At 46.7% G+C, this 18,607-nt stretch overlaps 1 pseudogene; it reads right to left on the reverse strand.

Moving 5' to 3' along the window:
* Nucleotides 1-3,018: 3,018 nt before the first annotated feature.
* LOC138580020 (ferritin heavy chain, oocyte isoform-like) overlaps nucleotides 3,019-18,607 on the reverse strand; it is a 61,323-nt pseudogene continuing 45,734 nt past the window's right edge.

Here is an 18,607-nt window from a genome sequence, read left to right on the forward strand (position 1 = left end):
TGCACCATCAGTCATTCAGCCTGGTGATGGTACAAGGCAATAGGTGTGAAGTAAGGGTGTTCAAAGAGATTCCTGGTAGCAACGTTAATGATCTTGGCGAGAGGAAAGAAAGCATAGTTGGGGTGACCAAAGAAGATGCTGGCAAATTAGTCCAGTTTAGAGAAGGCAAGAGTGGTTAAGAGATTTGTGGCAGTTTTGAGAGGAAGGAGGTGCCTGATTTTCCAAATATGTAGGAGGTTGAGGCGAGTTGCTGTTCCAGTTTCAAAGATGAAAGTAGAGAAGGTATAAGAAGGGTCATAGATGATGCAAGGTTTCTAGCTGAAGAAGAGTAGGAGAGAGCGGCAGGCGGGAACTGAATATGTAGAGGAAGAAATGAGAGAGAGTATTGGCAAGGAAGAAGATCACCTCTGTTTTGGCAGAGTCTACCCTCAGAGAGTACAAACACTTGGTATAGGTGCGTTATAAATGCAATATCATATCATATCATAAAGCCATTCAATATTTAATGGCAGATAGGCAGTTGGAAATTTTGATAGACAAGTCAGGAAGAGTTCAGAAAAAGAGAAGAAGATCTCGGTGTCGTCCGCAAAGAGTTGGTATGAGAACCCAAAGGAGGAGATACGTGCCCCAAAAGCAGAGGTGTATAGCGTAATGAGGAGCAGACCCAAGACAGAGCCTTGTGCAACACCAGCAGTTGTGGGAGTGAGTTGAGAAGTGTTGTTTCTCCAGGAGACATAGAATTGGTGAGGTGCTAGGTAGGATTCAAACCAGCCAAGGGCTCGATCACGAATCGCAAGAAGAAAAGAGAGTATTAATGAGAGCAGAGTGATCAACAGTGTCAAAGACAGCGGACGGGGCAAGGAGAATTTGCATAGAGGATAGGTCTAGTGCTTAGCAGAGGCAATGAAGTTGGACACATTCATGAGAGCAGTTTCGTTGGGGTGACAGGAGCAGAAACCTGCTTGTAGTCAGTTTTGAAGATTGCGTATGTTTAAGAAATTGGTAAAGTGGGTGAATACAACCCTTACAAGCACTTTAAAGTAGTGTGGAAGGAGGGACATAGAGCGAAAGTTAACCCCTTGCTTTTTTTGGAGAGGGATGACTGTGGCTGTTTTGAAAACAGCGGGAAAGCAAGCAATCGAAGAGTTCAGCAAGGTGAGAGGCCACTAAAGAGGCAATTGGCGTGACTAGCTGAGGCGCAAGAGGGTCTGATGAGGCACAAGAGGGATAAGCCTTCATAAGTAGAGATAGTACTTGGTCAGTATTAGTGTGACTAAAGTGGGCTATAGAAGCAGATGATGATGGTAGAGTAGGCAGGGTGTTAAATGTAGGAGGAGGGAGGGTGAGGAAGGTCAGGAGAAAGTCTCTCATTCTTTACATTTTTGTAGAAAAGTATTCAGCTAAGTCATTAGCTGGGAGAGTGGAGTTGCTATTCATAGACTTAGGAGGAGTGAGGAGTCAGCTTTGGTTGTCCTGTAGGCAGCGGGGATGGATGGAGTGAATGTCACTGAGGGCTAGGTAAAACTTCCTTTTAGCGCTATCAAGAATGGACTTGAGAGAGTTTATGGCAGAGAGGTAGAGTTGCAGGTCCTCATGAAAGTGGGAGCGGCTCCATTTGTGGAGCAGCCGACGCATGTCTGTGCGGAGAGTGTGTATGAATGGAGTGACCCATGGTTGAGCATGCTGAGACTTAGTAGTGAAAGTAAGCAGTGGGAAGTGAGAGTAGAATGAGTCATATAGTAGGGATTGGAAGCTGGAGAAGGCAGTGTTGCTGGACGAGTCATTGGGTGTGAAGCAGGAGAGCGAGAACTGTAGGTCAGGGAGAAAGTTCCCCAGGGTTCGTGCATTGCCCCCACTCTGTACAACCTTTTTACCAGACCTCTCTTCAAAATCCTTGACGCCCTGGGCATCTCATATACTAACTATGCTGATAACTGGCTATGCCTCAATGCTGAGAAAACAGAACTCCTGCTCATTGGATCCACGTCCACCCTGGGCAAACTGGACAAACAGTATAACTGTTTCGCTGTCGACAATACTCCCATCAATGTGTCGCAGACGATTAAGACCCTGGGAGTCTACCTTGAACCCAACCTAACCATGGATAGGCAGGTTAACGCCATTTCTTCCTCCTTGGCCTACTATTCCAAACTCATCAACTCAGTCAGACCCTACCTATTACAGCAAAACTCTCACCATTGCTAGGGCATTAATCGACTCGAGACTAGACTATTGCAACACCCTCCTGGTCGGAACCTCTGTCGAAAAAAACCTTGCTAAACTACAGACTGCTCAAAATAATTCTCTCAAGGCTGCCATGGGCCTCTAACGCAGAGACCACATCTCAGGACTCAGGACGTTGGTCCACTGGCTTCCAATTAAGCAAAGAATCTTGTTCAAGACTCTAGCCCTTACACACAAGTGCCTCTACCAACTTGCACCTCCTTACCTGGCCCAGAGGATCACCAAACCTCTCTCATCCAGGCCAGCTAGAACACCGTACACAAATCTTATCACTGTTCCCAAAACTCTCAAAAACCATGCCGGTGGAAACAGCTTCCCCACCAAGGCCACGGTAAACTGGAATGCCCTACCACCACACATCAGGAGCATTGACTCCCATGCAGCCTTCCGTAAGGCGATCAAAACCATGCTCTTTGTTTGAAATTGTTGTTCTCAACCTTTTTTTTTCCTGCTTAACCACTGCATCTGTAACCAAGCAGCCGTTTGAACTCGCAACTCTCTCTTAGGTCTTGTATTAACCTTACCATGTATAAGAATCTTTCTGGGCGGCTTTCATATAACCCATAAGTAAGCCTCCATAAGCACCACTTAGCGCCTCGATGCCTGCAGGCTGCAGCTGCGCTTTACAAATCTAAATAAATAAATAAGTGGGGATGGCAAAAAGTTTACATTTCCTGTTTTGCTTGTTTGTTTTTTTTTTTTTTCAACTCAGAACCCAGACACTTTATTGGATTCAAAATTTTCCAAACAGATCTGGATTGCAAAATATATTTTTCAATTAAACAAAACAGAAGATTTGTACTCAGAATAAAGAAAGCAGGACAACAATCCAGAAGGGAGACCATGTTGCACATAGCTGGACTCTTCACCAATAGTGTGCTTGTCAAATAAGTACTCTGCCAGGCCATTCTGTGGGGCACCCATATGCCGCAGGTTGGTAACATAGTCGCTCAACTCCTTTATCGAATTGACCTGCTCCTCCAGGTAGTGGGTCTTGAGGAAGTCGCACATATGTGGGTCATTGCGATCAGTTGACAGCTTGTGCAGATCCAGAAGTGACTGGTTCACACACTTCTCCAGCTGTAGGGCACCCTCCATGGCTTCCAGCCCATTCCCCCATTCATCACGCTCTGGCTTCTATACATCCTGGAGCAACGAGCCCTCTGATTCTGCAGCTTCATCAGTTTCTCCGCATTCTGAAGCTCCTCATGCGACTGGTGCAAGAAAATCTTGGCAAAGTCCTTCTGGGCAACGTCATCTCGAAGTAGTAAGACATGGACAGATAGACATAGGAGGCGTAGAGTTCCAGGTTCATCTGTCGGCTGATGGCTGCCTCCCAGTGCTGGTGATATTTCTGTCTGACCTGGGAGCTCAGGGTTATGGACGGAGAAAACTGGAAAGACAATCAGTGACGGATTCCCAGGGAAGCCCGCTGGTGTATAGTTTGTCAGGTAGCTGGGCCTGGTTACGGTGTAGGGGGGTCTTAGGTTGTGTCCAGGAAATATACCCTTAGTCGCTTGGCTGAATCTACTAGGTAATCTGGGCTGCTGCAGACAGAGGGCTCCGTCCAAGCGCTGTTGGAACAGGAGCACTCAGTCCATGTAACTGCGCTAGCCAAAAACGCAAGACTTTCCTGTTAGTAATAGGTGAAGCAAGTGTGTGGAAAGGTCAGAAGGTTGAAAGGAGACGGTGGTGGAAACAATTGAGTGATCAGATATGAATGTGTGACAGTAATATTACTGGCTGCGCGAGAGGTGGAGATGAATAAGAGATCCAAATAGTTACCCTTTTTGTGGGTATGTAGGTTATGGACAGAGTGGAGATCGTGGTCACTAAGAAAAGACTCAAGTTCAGATTTCTGAGAAGTGGTTGGAGAGGGAAGGTCAAAGTCATCCCAAGAGACTGAGGTGACGTTTAGTGGAAAGTGAACCAAGAAGTTGCCCAAGATCATCAAAGAATTGTCAGGTGGGACCAGAAGGGTTCTAGATGAAGAGGATGTGACCCGAGTGGCCTTTCATGCTCTTGCAAATAACACTTGCCCTGTTTAAGACCCTCTTTGCATGCTGCCATTTATTTTGCCCTTCCACTGTCTTCTCTTCTGTTTCCCTATCTCTCCTCTATTCTCCCCAGCCTAGGTCCGAGGACCATCAGCATATCCGGGCAGCTTGACCTCTGCATGTACAGTCATCCTTTCTTCCCCTCCCTTGCCCAGGTGTTTCCCTTCTATTTCTTTTCTGCTCCCTTATTAGCCTCATGGCCTCCCCCAACCCCACTTTACACCCAGATCATGGTCAGTTGGTCACCTCCATAAATATGTCCAGCTGAGATCCAGCACTGTGGTTCCAGAATTTCTCTTTTGCGTGTCACTGTGTTACTCATGGTCTAGTCCTGAGCCTCTCTTGGCCTGCTTCATCGTCCTATATTTGCTGCTTCCTGCAGCTTGTCGGTACTGTGTGATACTGCTCTTCCTCAGACCTCAGCTCTTTTCTGATTACCTCTCCTGTCTACCACTGCCTTACTTCTCCTCTCCAGCTGATGCTTGTGGTGGTTCAAGGATCTGTTTATTGCCCCCTTCTATGCCTCCGTTCTTTGTACTGGCCCTCTCTCTTCCTCTCCTACCTCATTGTCTCTCCTAGCAATCTGGCACAAGTTACAGACGAGGAATTTCCAAATTTTAAAAATGTAAATGATTCTTCAGGGACAACCTCACATTTTCAGTTCCTACTAACTGTCAATAGGCCCATGTTTAGGTTTGTTCTCATTCTTATTTCTTACTTCAGTTTTTGAACAAGTTGGAGGGTTGGCAAACTTCATCCTCCACCCACCTTGCGCCCCCTCAGCCAGTAATGCATTCCATTTTATCCGCCATCCCACACAACGTGGCCTCCGGGGGTTCTGGTTTTTTCAGCATGCCTTTTTTTTATTTTCTCACCAGCAGTGTGATCTGTGGGAACAGTATTTCAACTGATGTGTCTTGCAATATTTTTCAGTGAAAGTTCTTATTGAGGGTCTTGTTCAATGTTCTGTGAATGTTGGAGAGGGATAGAGAGAGAGAGCGAGATGCACACACATACACACACACACACAAATGCTTGCATACAAACACACTCACAGACACCGGGAGGCACTGGATGTCATTAGGGAACTGGGATATGACACTTCCTAGGTATCTCAATGGGTTCCTCGGGCAGTTACTTCTTATCAATTCTGTGACCATCCCATCTTCCCTTTTCAGTTGCACTGCTCCAATGCTTGGCCTGGCAATGCTTTTCATGCCAGCTTCAGTCAGCCTCTGCCAGCCCCCCCACCCTCTGATCATAGATATTGTTTTTTACTTGTTTTATTTATTTGTGTTACGGTTTGTTTAAACCTTTCACAATTTACAATATGAAGAACCAAAAATCCATCCACATGTTTAAAAGGAAAATAAAAAGAACAATATACATATGTGTAGTGTTGTGGCATTGCAGAGCATGCAGAGCACGGATGGTGAAGATTCCAGATTGGAAGGGAGAGATGAGAGTGAGCGTGGCGGTTTAAGAGAGCGTACAAGGAAGCAGAGATACAACATTCATATCCCCATTTACCCTGTAGTCCCAGTTCCATATATATGCTTGTTGAATAAAGTTCACTTCAATACTAATCAAGAGGTTCCACTTATTACTTCAAGTGGCGACAAGGAAAACCCACGAAGAAGAAGTACAGCGACCAGCAGGCTTCAGCTCAGTCTTACAGGTGAGAGTGCCATTGCATCCCAATAAAAGAAAATATAAGAAGGGAATCCATTACTTGTAAAGCGGTTCCACTCCACGCCGCACTAAAGCACAGCAAAGGGTGTAACAACGTCCGGAAACTCATGAACAAAAGCATGCTAGAGGAAAGGACCCTACAACGTGCACCAGACACATTTTGGGTGGCCATTTTGGGAGGCCCGCCATCTGTATAAGCCTCAATAAAGCCTTGTCCCAGTACAAATAAAAAATAAAAAGAATTTGTTTGTTATTTTTTGTTTTTTTGCTTCTCATCTCTGCATTCCTCAGCTACTAACAATAACACAAAAAAGAAAGAAACCCAAGACTTCATGGGGTGCAGCTAATCGTATGGAAGTACAACAGAAAAATAGTCCAGCCCCAATATTTAAGAATAATTAACCCAAGCAGGACCACAGCAAATCAGCATACTTGAACATTCCTGGTGCCACAACCGGCACACACATCAGAACGTCTACCCAAAGGGGTGCAGGAGACATGTTGATACAGTGTGTCCCAGTGCCTCCATTGTTTTTGCCTGAAGTAGGGGAGCCTACACTGCCATGGAAGAGATGGTTTAAGACATTTGAACACTATGCCAATGTAGTATGTGGCAAAAACTATAGCGTGTAGAGGAACAAGTACTATTTCTATACTGTTTAGGCCCTACTAGCTGAGAGAAATTTGAAGATCTACCTAATCTTGTTGCAGATGAATGTGGTGATATGAACGAATATGAAAAGTCCATAAAGAAGACAAATAAAAATTACGAGAAGAAAATAAATACTATTTTAGAAAGATATAAGTTTGCGAAAAGAATACAAGAAGAAGGAGAGAGTGTTGAACAGTACATCACTGTGCTTAGGATATTAGCCAGAATGTGCACATTTAATCAACAACTACAAGAGAGACTGAGACACCAATTTATGTTGGTATGCAACCGCAGCAAAGTACGAGAGAAATTGTGGCAGAAGATGATCCGCCTTTAGATCCAGTAATCGGGATGGCCAAGGAGGTTGAGCACACAGAGAAGTGTGTGAAAACTTTGGAAGGCAGAGTGAAGGAAATTACAGTCAGGACAATGTTGGTAAATACGGTGCAGTCTACTGAAGAAGATGTCATTGCCAGTGTGAGTAGTCAAAATAGGAGAAGAGGAGCCAGTAATTGTAGAGATTCAAGGTTCAACAACTAATGCAGGTTCACCAGTGAGAACAGAGACTCTCAACGAACAATGAACAAAGACAGAAGACTCAATACCGATTATCAATCCCATGGTCGAAGTGGACAATGAGGAAGAGGTTGAACCATCTCGAGAATGTGCTACAGGTGTGATAGCCCTTCTCATTGGGCTAACAGTCTGGATTGTCCCGCTCTAAGAACTGCAATGGAAGAGGACACCTGGCTAGATGCTGCTGGAGTAGGAATGCTGCCACAAATTGAATTGGAAATGAAGATATCGACGCAGGTGAAAACTGTGTTTCAACTGTAATGGGAGAAGATGAAGATCTGAATAGTCCCAAAACCACCATATTAGTTAATGGTCACCCGATAGTCGTGATGGTTGATTCAGGAGCCAGGTATACACTCATTCTGGAAGTAATATGGAAGAATTCTGGACCTATATACTTGTGTGAAGTCGATATTAAGACATGTGTATGGTGTAAAAATTGAACGCATTGGATGGTTTATGGCAACACAAGTTTTCAAGGATAGACAGGCCAAAGGACGCATTCACGTCTCAAAGAAGGGGGCATCTCCCCTTCTGAGCTGGACTAATCAAAGATTGTTGAAAGTCTGAATAGATCCGAATGAAGCAGAAACCATTTTTTAATAGAAGGTCCAAAGATGGAAAAGGAGAAGATACAAACTGAAATATTCAAAGTTGATATAGGGAGTGTGAAAGGTTTCACACATCGCATGCTACTTAAACAAGTTACAAGACCTGTGGCGCAGAATTTGCGTAATATCTCACTTGCAATGAGGGATGAAGTTTTAGAGAAGCAGCCGAATGCCTCTGCAGGAAGTCCCGTAGACCTACTACCTAACAGTAGAGACCCAATCACAACCCAACCCCTTATAGAAAGTATACTTAGATGTTCCCCTTGAGCATATCCCGTATGAATTTTTACTATATGAAAGCAAGCGTCCCCAAACAGCACGATCCTCCCCGCAATGAGAGACAATGAAGGACTCTCCCAAAATGGGAATAAGGCCAAGACAGAGTGCGGGTGAGCGTAAATGGGAGTTTATCAATCAGAATTGGGCATGCAAAGAACTCTGCAAACTCCGAGAGCGCTCTGTCTGACAATAGCAAAGACAGGCGTATATATTTACAAAAAACGTCATCAAAACCTACATACTATAGGGGGCACAAGTTCATTGGGATTGGGTGGCGACGACTAACTATAGGTGCTGCTGCGGCGTGGTTGGTCTTGGCTGAAGGACGTCATTGGTCACCCTCGTGGGTTGGGCTGGGCCTGGCAGGTCGGCTTGAGTTCATCCGGGCGGTGTTGGTGTGCCAATGCTGCCTGTGGCAGAGATGAATGCCTTTTCTGACTTACTTGCCCTCGGCCATGCACACCGCAGTCATTCAGTCATTTACAGTGTTATTCTCTTTAGTAAATCTTCCAATAGGTTATTTTATAGGTTAATGCAACACAGGAGGAATGCACCTTGTGAGGGGTCTGGAGGTAATATATCGAGGCCTGGTTACCCGTGTCCTGTTGACCGGGGCCATAGGTCGAGGGGCTAAGCTTCGGGGCCTGGGGCGGGTGGTACAGGTCTTTCTGTCTTGTTAGAAGTGGTTATGGATGTTTCGCTGTGTGTTGTCAAAGTGTTGGGTGTCCTGATTGCACAGGGCCATAAGTCTGAGACGGTCCGGTGGGTTGTGGGGTTTACGAGGGGGCGCTTGAGTTTAGACAAAGGTTTACTGCTGTGCTGTAAATAATGCAGGTGGCTGGCCGCGGCCTTGGGTGCTGCAGTGGGGCTACAAATCATTGAAGCGGCTCCAGTCTGGTCGGGGGAGGTGTGATAGCGCAGAGCGGGCCTCTGTTCTCATGTCTTGGCAGCCTTCGCAGGGTGGGAGGGGGATACATCGAGACCTTGTACGCATTCACAAAGGTATCTCCCTTGTGTGTTGCTGAATGTAGGTAAAGACATCGCAAACATTTGGACACTTTCTATAATACTTATTTAAAATCACTTCAAAACATGCATTTAACCTTTGCTGGATGTGTCTCGATTATACCCAGTCCGAGCACCATATTTGTACATTATATTCTAGCAGCTACAGTGTTTTAGTTACATGCATATACATTCGCAGTAAATGAGGTAGTAGTTGGATCAGTGGAGTACATAGAAAACGACCCGCCACTGTACGTGACGGTGGTGGCACATAAGGGGCTTAGACATACACACATGATAAGTGCATTCTCGCGCATCCTTTACATGAGTTCATAGTATAGTTGCATTCGCTTTCTCGTGTACTCTAGCAGCATTAGCTTAGTTATGGCGCAAAACCATGGGAGGTAGGCTGCCCAGTGATACACGCAACAAACAGATCCCTGGAGCGTTCCTTTATTATTAGCATCCACCTGCAATGGTGTGAGCTCGCCATTGCTTATATCATGGGAGCATGCTCTCTCATTTTAATACATTCTACAGGCGTTTGTAATATAGGAGATTTTGTGGAAGAAAGCATACTTTGCAAGAGGTCTTGACATTAATATATACATATATATAAAGACTGTCTGCCATCAGATGACCATTTTACCGTTCTTCTCATTGTTCAGGCCTGCTGGCCGGGTCATGCTGATAGTGATAGTACACTGCGGGAGGTGAACTGTTACAATGTTAGCGTATTGCGCTAGCTCATGTCCGTCTTGTTCGTGGGAACGTGCTCGCAGCGGATCTGCCAGGGTGCTGCGGCAACAGGGATGTGACTCTCCAAGGGTGGGGGCCGCGCTACAGTGCGCTGAGCTCACACCATCTTTACCGGGCAAAGAATGGTTTCTGGGCCTAGCTAAATTTGTGTGGCAATCAATACATGTGGGCACTCGATACGTGTGGGCAATGTCTCCAGTGGGTAAGCCCTCCACCACCTGGGCCTGGGTGGCACGAGGGAACGCCCAATGAGCCATAGCCCTCACCTGGGGAAGAAACGCAGGCGAGAGGGGTCTCCTGGACCAGTCCTCCCCTACATTTCCCCCCTTTCGTTACTTAAGTAACGAATTCTTTAAATCCTCTATCCTCCTACATTCTGCTTCGTCCATCACTGCCTCATCCCATGCAGGAGTTCCTTTGATAGGCATCCATGCTCTGCACACCCCCCTTAAGCTCTCACCTCTCCTGGCGTATTCATCTGGAGTACACGTGAGATATATACACCCACCATCTCCCTCCAAATCTACCCAAACTTCCTCGTACCATTCTAGTATGCGGGGCTCTTTGATGGTGGTGTGCCACAGCTTATCTACAATATCCTTGTCGTGGTACATGGGCACCAGTTGGTACCTGGGTGTGTTGTCTACCCCTGTTTGTACCTGTGCTTCTTGCATCGTTTTTATTGTACCGTGTGAGTTGCCCATTGTCACCATCATCATTGCACCATTTGGTACTGCGTTAGCACAGACTCGAAGACCCACCTGGCACAGGCAGAAAATCAAAAGGAGGAACACCACAGCTGGCATCAAAAATTTCACCGTTGTTCCAAGCCATGAGGGGACCCAGGAGAAGATGTTATCGAACCATGTACTATCTTCTGCTCCGCCTTCCATCTTCATTTTTTCTCCTAGGTTGTGGACTGCTTCGATCACATGGGACAGGGAGCCGTTCTCTGCGTCTTCAGAAGGTACGAAAGTGCAGCAGGCACTTCCTATTTTTCGGCAAACACCGCCGTCCATCGCCGTCAACAGGTCCAGGACATACCTGTTTTGCATGGTCATCAGTCGCAAGGCTCTTAGTTCGACCTTTATTATGTTAAAACCTTCTTCAGTGTCGTTTGCCAGCTGAATTAATTCCCAACGGGTTATCTGGAGCCATTTTGCGTTAGCCCTTGCTTGGACACTTGATACGAGCGAGGCAAAAAATGTTTCTGCTGAGCTGAATAATCGATATTTGTCTGGGATCTGAGCCAATAGTTCTGATGACGCCTTTGATATATAGTTTGATGCTCGTCTGTTACGGGTCAGCACCTCTCCCTTGCTTCCAGAAGACAGGACATAGATTTGTGACTCTGAAGTTGGTTGAGCCACACTTTGCTGCATGCGCTCCTGTGTCCTTTTGCTCCCATCGATGTGGCTTTCTGGTATTACCATTAGAGCTGAGTGCAGAGTGGCCATTGAGCAGCTGCCACTCCACGACGGGGGGAGGTGTAGGTATGCCTGGTTGCCGCATACCCAATATGTGTCCATAAGGGCCGCAGTCCCTTTTCTTAGATCTGGGATGGTGAGGGTCTTGTTACAGCTTTTGTTTGTTCCCATGGGGGCTCTCCCTTCTCCTTTAAAACACAGTTCATAGTCTATTTCACTCTGCAGCTTGAAAGGCTTTTCGATGGGCGTAACCCAAGTTAACTTTGAAATGTGTTCCTTCCATACGGGTGTGCACGTTTCTTCTATCCATTGCAATTTCTCCGGTGCCACACCCCTCAGTGCTTCAGCTTTACACATTACTTCCTCCTTCTTCCACTTGTTATCAGAAAAAAGTGTCCCTCCGATTACAAAAAACGGTTCTTGCAGACATACAACCCCTGACGGTTTTGGGTAGCACGTTTTCTCGTTCTGCAGCATTTGAAAAGTCACTTCATGTGCCTGGAAGGTGTTCTTAATTCTGCATAACGTGAGATGAAGGAGACATTGGGCATCTATAATTGGCAACTCTTTGGGTAACAGTACTCTGGGTGTACCTGATGCGTGAGGGATGAGGGAGCAAACATAACAGCTCTCGTTTGTTGTTTGTTTAGCTGTGGCACTCATGTCTGCATACCACTTATTTGTTTGGTGGGGGTGTCGTGGGTCTTCCATCTTATCTAGACCTAGCCGATAGTACTCATCATACTTCCTCCTCCCTGCTTCCCTCTTCCGTCTGTTGTTCTTATTCCTCATATACTTCCCAATTCCCTGGGCAAGGGACAAACTAGACCCCCCTTTCTCATTCCCGCCCCCCTTCACCCAGTCATCATATAATATTTCATGTGTTGCTTTCATTCTTTGATTGTCTATGGCCATGGGGGCAGGTTGGCTGGTGGGGGTGTTATACAACCAGGATATGGCAGAGGGGTTTCGGTCGTTTAAGCTGTGAGCATTGTAATTAGACATCTCAGGTGGGGACAGTGTGTTATTTTGCCTTTTCCCCTTTGGACCTCCATCTTGTGAGATGACAACATTGGATGGCGTAGTATAGTAGCCCCACACAAGTTTATTTCCGTCCCATACCAAGAAATCACCTTCCCTTGTATTGGCATTGACACTTGCAGTTGTATTGGCCCCAGTAGTTGTGTTGTTCCCTCACCCCTCGTTCATCTCGATAGAGATGAACGCTATGAACCAGTATGTAACCAGACCAAACATTAATGTAAAAAACAATATAATGCACGCAGATAGTCCACATTCATACGAATATATGCATTTCACAGTTAACCACTCTCTAATTCTAGTAAATCTATCAGTTGCAGGCCGCCCGTTAGATGCCATGGAAGCTCCTGTTTTAAGATATAAAAGTGCATTGAGTGCATACATGTAAACATTTTGCTAGCACCATCAGTGCCAATATACATGTGACGGGGAATGGAAAGGGGTGGGGAGACGGGGAGGGGTATTCACAGACAAGGGTGTATACAGGCTATAATTTGGCATTCCATTAACTATATATATATATATTTATATATACACTCAACCAGGTAAAAGTTAATATCTTTATCAGTTGTGCATTTATTCAAGTTTAGTACCAACACATACACATAAGTTCATATTCAGTCATTCTGCTCAGTTGCATCGTTTGCTGTTGTCTGTGCCTCCCCATCTACCTCCTCTTGTACGTTGCTATATGCTTTCCGTACGTCGGTCAAGTGCACCCAGTACCTCAATCCTTTGACCTTCACTGCCGTGGGCGTGCAAAATATTACTTCGTATGGGCCATGGAATCGTGGTGCATTCCACCGACGCACAAAGCTTCTGACATAAATCCAGTCACCTGGCATTAGCTGTAGCTGTTGCCCTGGCTCCGTGACAGCGCCTGTTACATTTCCCTCTTCTCTAGTGAAGGGTGGGGAGAGTTGCTTTGATATCACGCGCGCTGCCCTTGTCAATTTCTTTAAATAATCTGTGAACTCATCTCCCAATATCGCGGCGCTTCTGTGAGCGTCTGAGTGTTCGCGCAGTGGCGAGTGTGCTGTGTTCATCCGTCTCCCAGTCACGATCTCGTGCGGGGACAAATGGTGGTCTTTGCTTGGCTGATTTCGTAACTCAAATAGCGCAAGCGGTAGGCAGTAAATCCAATTCTTCTTTAATGAGAAGCATAGTTTTGATAGCCTGCCCTTCAACAGTCCGTTCATCTTTTCCACTACGCCATTACTTTGAGGATGATAAATTGAACATAATTTGTGTTTTATTCCCAATAATGTAGTGACTTCCTTAAAAAGCTCATTCACAAAATGAGTGCCGTTGTCTGAGCGAATCACGTCACAAATTCCCCAGCGTGGGAATACTTCCCTTACTAGGAACTTGGCGGCGCTCTTGGCATCCGGTCGTGCGCAAGGTCCTGCTTCCACCCACCTTGAAAATGGGCACACAACCACGATCATGTACCGTGCGCCATTACACCTTTCCCCCATGTCTGCGTAATCTATATGCAGTTCCTTGAATGGGCCAATGGGTTTAGGAATTGTTCCCCGTAGAGTGCGTAATGTCATTCCTGAATTGTATATTTGGCATGTTGTACATTCCATTGCCAATCGAGACACATGCTCCTGGAGACAGGGCACGAACCATTCTTCCTGTATTTCTGCTGCGATGTGTTGTTTGGTGTTATGTGCAGGGAAGTGTAGCTGTTGAAATGCAATCTCTAATAGCTGTATTGGCATTACCACTTTCCCCGAGTTATTTTGCCGCCACAGCAGGTCCGTTCCTGACTTGCTGCACCCTCGCTTTGTCCACATTAATTTTTCCTCTGCACTGGCTCCTTCCTGCAATTCTATTATTTGTGGTATGGGCGTCATATTATATCCTTCTGGGGGCTCGTCGTTTCTCTTGTTCTTAAGCATGTACTGTGTCATTTTTCTGAAAATAGGAAGCCTCCTTGGCGGCAGCGTCCGCTGCCGCGTTTCCTAAAGACACAACATCTGTGTTGGACGTATGTGCTTGGCACTTTACTATTGCTACTGCAGTAGGGTTTTGCAGGGCCTCAATTAACTCTTTCAACAATTCTGCATGCTGTACTGGTGTTCCGTCTGCCCGCCTAAATCCCCTACGCCCCCATCTTGCCAGTCCTCCATGTACTGTCGTTGTCATGTAAGCTGAGTCTGTGTATATTGTCACTGCACAACCCTTTGCTGCATGTAATGCTTCTATGAGAGCAATCAGTTCTGCTGCCTGTGCGGAGTGATGTGATGGGAGGCGGTATTGTACCAGTGTTTCATACTCACCGTCTTCTAACCTCACCACTGCCATGCCAACGTGTTTCTCTCCCGTGTCCACGTCAATTGATGCGGACCCATCCACAAAGTACACTTCCCCCTCGCTTAGAGCGTTCTCACACACCACTGTCTCCTCCCCTCTTTCTCCTGTGTAGGTTGCGCAATCGTGGTTCTGCATGTCTTCGAGCGTGCACGCTTCTGTAATGAATGTGGCGGGGTTCACTGTCTTGCATCTTACTATATGGATGTTGGCACTGGACAATATAATCTCGTAGGCGGTCGCCCGCTGTGTGGTCAGTGTGCTTTTTGATCTTTCTAATATTGCAAATAATGAATGTTCCACAAACAATGTCACCGGGCAACCCATTACTATGGTGGCACTTTTCTCAATCGCGAACGCGGCTGCAGCGAGTGATTGCTCGCACGCGAAATGGCCCTGCATCACGGCATCTAAAGTACCACTATAGTTAGCCAATGGCTTGTGTCCTAAGGACGTTTTTTGTGTCAGGACTGCTGTCATCAGTGTTTCTTTGCAGTGTGAGAATAGGTAAAACTCGCGTCCATAATCAGGGTTTGCGAGTACTGGGGCGCTTGAAATCAAATCTTTTAATGTCTGGAAAGAGGAACTCATCTCTTCCATCCATTCCATCTTCCTGTTCTCCTGTTGGGCCACCTTTAATGCTTGTAATAGGGGCCTGGTGTATGCCGCATAATCTAATATCCATGCTCGGCAGTAATTGCACATTCCCGAAAATTTCTGCATGTCTTTTACTGTTGTGGGTTCTCTTACTGATCTTATGGCTTCTACTCTGTCTGGTATTATTCTTTTCCCATCTCTTGAAATCAGCTGTCCTAGGTACAGGACCTCTGTCAGACAGTATTGTAGCTTTCCCTTGTCCACTTTGTACCCCTTGTTGGCCAGCAAAGTCAGTAATGCTATGGAATCTGTTCTGCATTTCTCTTCGTTTCGTGCGCAGACTAGTAAATCGTCTACGTACTGAATAATGGTGCTCTCAACTGATAGGTTTCCTAGGTCTTCATGTAATACGCGGTTGAAGATGCTTGGGCTCTCGCAGTAACCCTGTGGTAATCTGCAATGTTCATATCTTTTACCCCCCAGTGTGAAGGCGGTAAGGTATCTACTCTCTTCAGCCAGGGGTATAGAGAAAAATGCGTTTTTCAAATCTACTACTGTGAAATGTGATGCCTCTTTCGGGATGCTGCATAGTATTGATGCAGGGTTCGGGACTAGAGGGAACTCCTTCTGAATTACATCATTGAGGGGGCGTAAGTCCTGTATCATCCTCCAAGACCCCCCTTTTGCTTTTTTGATTGGATAAATACAGGTGTTACATGGGGAGTTTGAAGGCACTATTATCCCTTGTGCTAGTAGGGCATTTATTGTCTCTTTTATCCCTTCTTCAGCTTCACGAGACAAAGGATACTGTTTAACTCGCGGTAAAATTGCTCCTTGCTTTAGTTTTATTACCACAGGTTGTACTCCATGCAACAGTCCCACATCATGGGGGCCTGTTGTCCATAAGTTGTTTGGTACGAGCCTCATGTCGTCATCAAAAAACGACGGTGGTGCTCCTACCACTGTCATCAATTGGACGGGGGTCTCCCTTGCTTGTATTAAAATATCACAGGGCATCGCTATTTCCATTACAATCTCACCATCCCCTTCCGTGTCTGAAAAGAGATCCTCATCTGTTACCTCTCGTAGGGCGATGTTGGCGTTTGTGCACAGCACTGTGCGCCACTCACACCCTTCCTCGTCCACTCCAATCACAGCGATCCTCTTTGCTGACACTTGTACAGCGTGCAAGTCTAATGATACCACTGATCCTGGTGCTGTGTTGGGACACACTATGGGGCGGAAGAGGAACTCCGCCGGGATCCTCCAGTCCATGCCTCCTAGCTCGGGAATTATGAGGGCCAGAGTCTTTAGCCCTTTGATAAACATTTCCTCGTTTTGTGGCAGCCCTCGTATTTCCTGTGTCGTTGTGTAGGCTTGCACTACCAACATCGCACGCAAGGGGCATATCCCGGGTGTAGAACACACTATCCCTCTCTCGGTAAATGATATGGTCATGTTAAGTTTGCTTAGGAGATCCCTCCCTAATAAATTTATGGGTGAATGCTCATAATACAGCAAGGGTGCCTTCACAGTTTTACCCCCCACCGTTATATCCAAAGCTTCTGTGTAAGGAACTTCAATTACAGCCCCAGAGAACCCCTGCGTCTCTAACTTCCTGTTAGATAACGGGAATCGGCCCTCTCTGACACATGATTTCTCCGCTCCCGAATCAACCATGAATATAAACTGCTTGTCTCCTATCTGCGCCCCTACCAATGGTTCCTCTGCTGCATTGTAGGTGGTGGATAGAACTGGACACGCAAGTGTTCTCTGTGGGCTGTCCTATGCGGGGTATCTCATCGCCCCTCCCTCATTAAAAACATTCCCTGAAACCACTGACATGCCACTGTAAGGTGCTGGCGCGGGGGCCCCGTTTGCTGTTGTCGCGAAAGGGTTACCTGGCGTGTATTGCATACTGTCATTGTTTTGTGGGTGGTTCTGTGTCCTATACTGGGGTCCCTGTTGCTGGCCCGTGGTACCCTGGCCGGGGTTTCTTAGTTGCTGCTGTCCTATTGGAAGACCATATGGGCTCCCTGGGTGTGGATAACCATAATTCTCCTCCTCCTGGAACCCATTGTGTTGTCTACTTCTGCACTCCCTGGAGTAATGCCCCCATCGTCCACAGTTCCAGCAACTCCCCTGGGGGCCCCTGGGACCCTGCCATCCGTTTCCTCCCATTCCCCCGTACCCCTGTCCGCCTCCTCTCCGGCCCCTGTACCCACCTCGTCCCCCTCGAGGGGTCCACTCTTGCCACTGCGGACTTCCACCTTGTTCCTGCTCAGTCCACTGCCGATGTGCTGTTCCCGGCCAATTATTTGCCACCCTTCCTTGGAGTGCTATCAGCCCCTCCTCCTCATCATCTCCCTCTCTACTGTGTGGGAGCGCGGCTACTGTTGCTGCAACCTTCACTAGCTTTGACTGTACTAACTTCGCCTCGTCTGCCAATCTTTTCTGCGCCACCTCCTTCTCCCTCTCCTTTATTCGTTTACAATGGTGTACTATTATGCTCTGAATTTCTGGCCATCCCTTTGCTTCAATACCTGCTATCTTGTCAAGCGCCTTCTGTACTTCCTTTGGGAGCCCTCTCTTTATAATAAAATAAAATAAAGAAGTCGATTGATACCAGGGCGTGCCCGTTTCTGCTCTCCACATCTCTTGGACCCGAAAAATGTAATCCATAGCCTCCTCCCCGTCATTCATTGTACACTGCATCACTGACTGTAAGTCCGGTGTGGCTGGGAATGTTTCGCGTAAGGCATCCCACACCCTGGCACGCACTGTGTTAAAGGATGCCCCATCATGGCGGTCACAGTCTAACGTTACTCCCGGGAAACCGGCTTTTACCCATACTCTTTCAGCCTGATCGCCTACTGCTGACACGAGCAGACTTTTCACATCTCCTATAGCTAGGGGTACCCCAGCAGTATGTTTCTCAAAGGCATATATCCACTTACTTGCCCCTCCTGATAACGGGGGCAATAGCTTTAATAAATTGGCTTTATCCATCTGCACCCATGGGATATAATTGGGCCTCCCTCCTCCCCTGTGTATCAACGGGAGCTGTAGCTTTCCTTTCGTCGTCCCATCTGGGCCCGTTTTGGCTGCTGATGTTCCCAGTGATGCCATTTTCCCCACTCTGTTCCTTAATCGCCCCGTCCATTCATCGTCCAGTGTTCTCATTGAACGCGTACCTTCCTCCCCCTCGCTTCCCCCTCCCATCGCCATACTCAACCTGTCGCTTTCTTCTAACTCGTCCCTTATATCACACAGCAATTCCTCACTAATTCCCCCAAGCCTTTCTTCATTTACAACATCTCCCTCTCGGGGCCCTACTTCTATTATTCG

Source organism: Ambystoma mexicanum, chromosome 3p (assembly GCF_040938575.1).
Source record: "Ambystoma mexicanum isolate Mex_15411 chromosome 3p, UKY_AmexF1_1, whole genome shotgun sequence".
NCBI classification, from domain to species: domain Eukaryota; kingdom Metazoa; phylum Chordata; class Amphibia; order Caudata; family Ambystomatidae; genus Ambystoma; species Ambystoma mexicanum.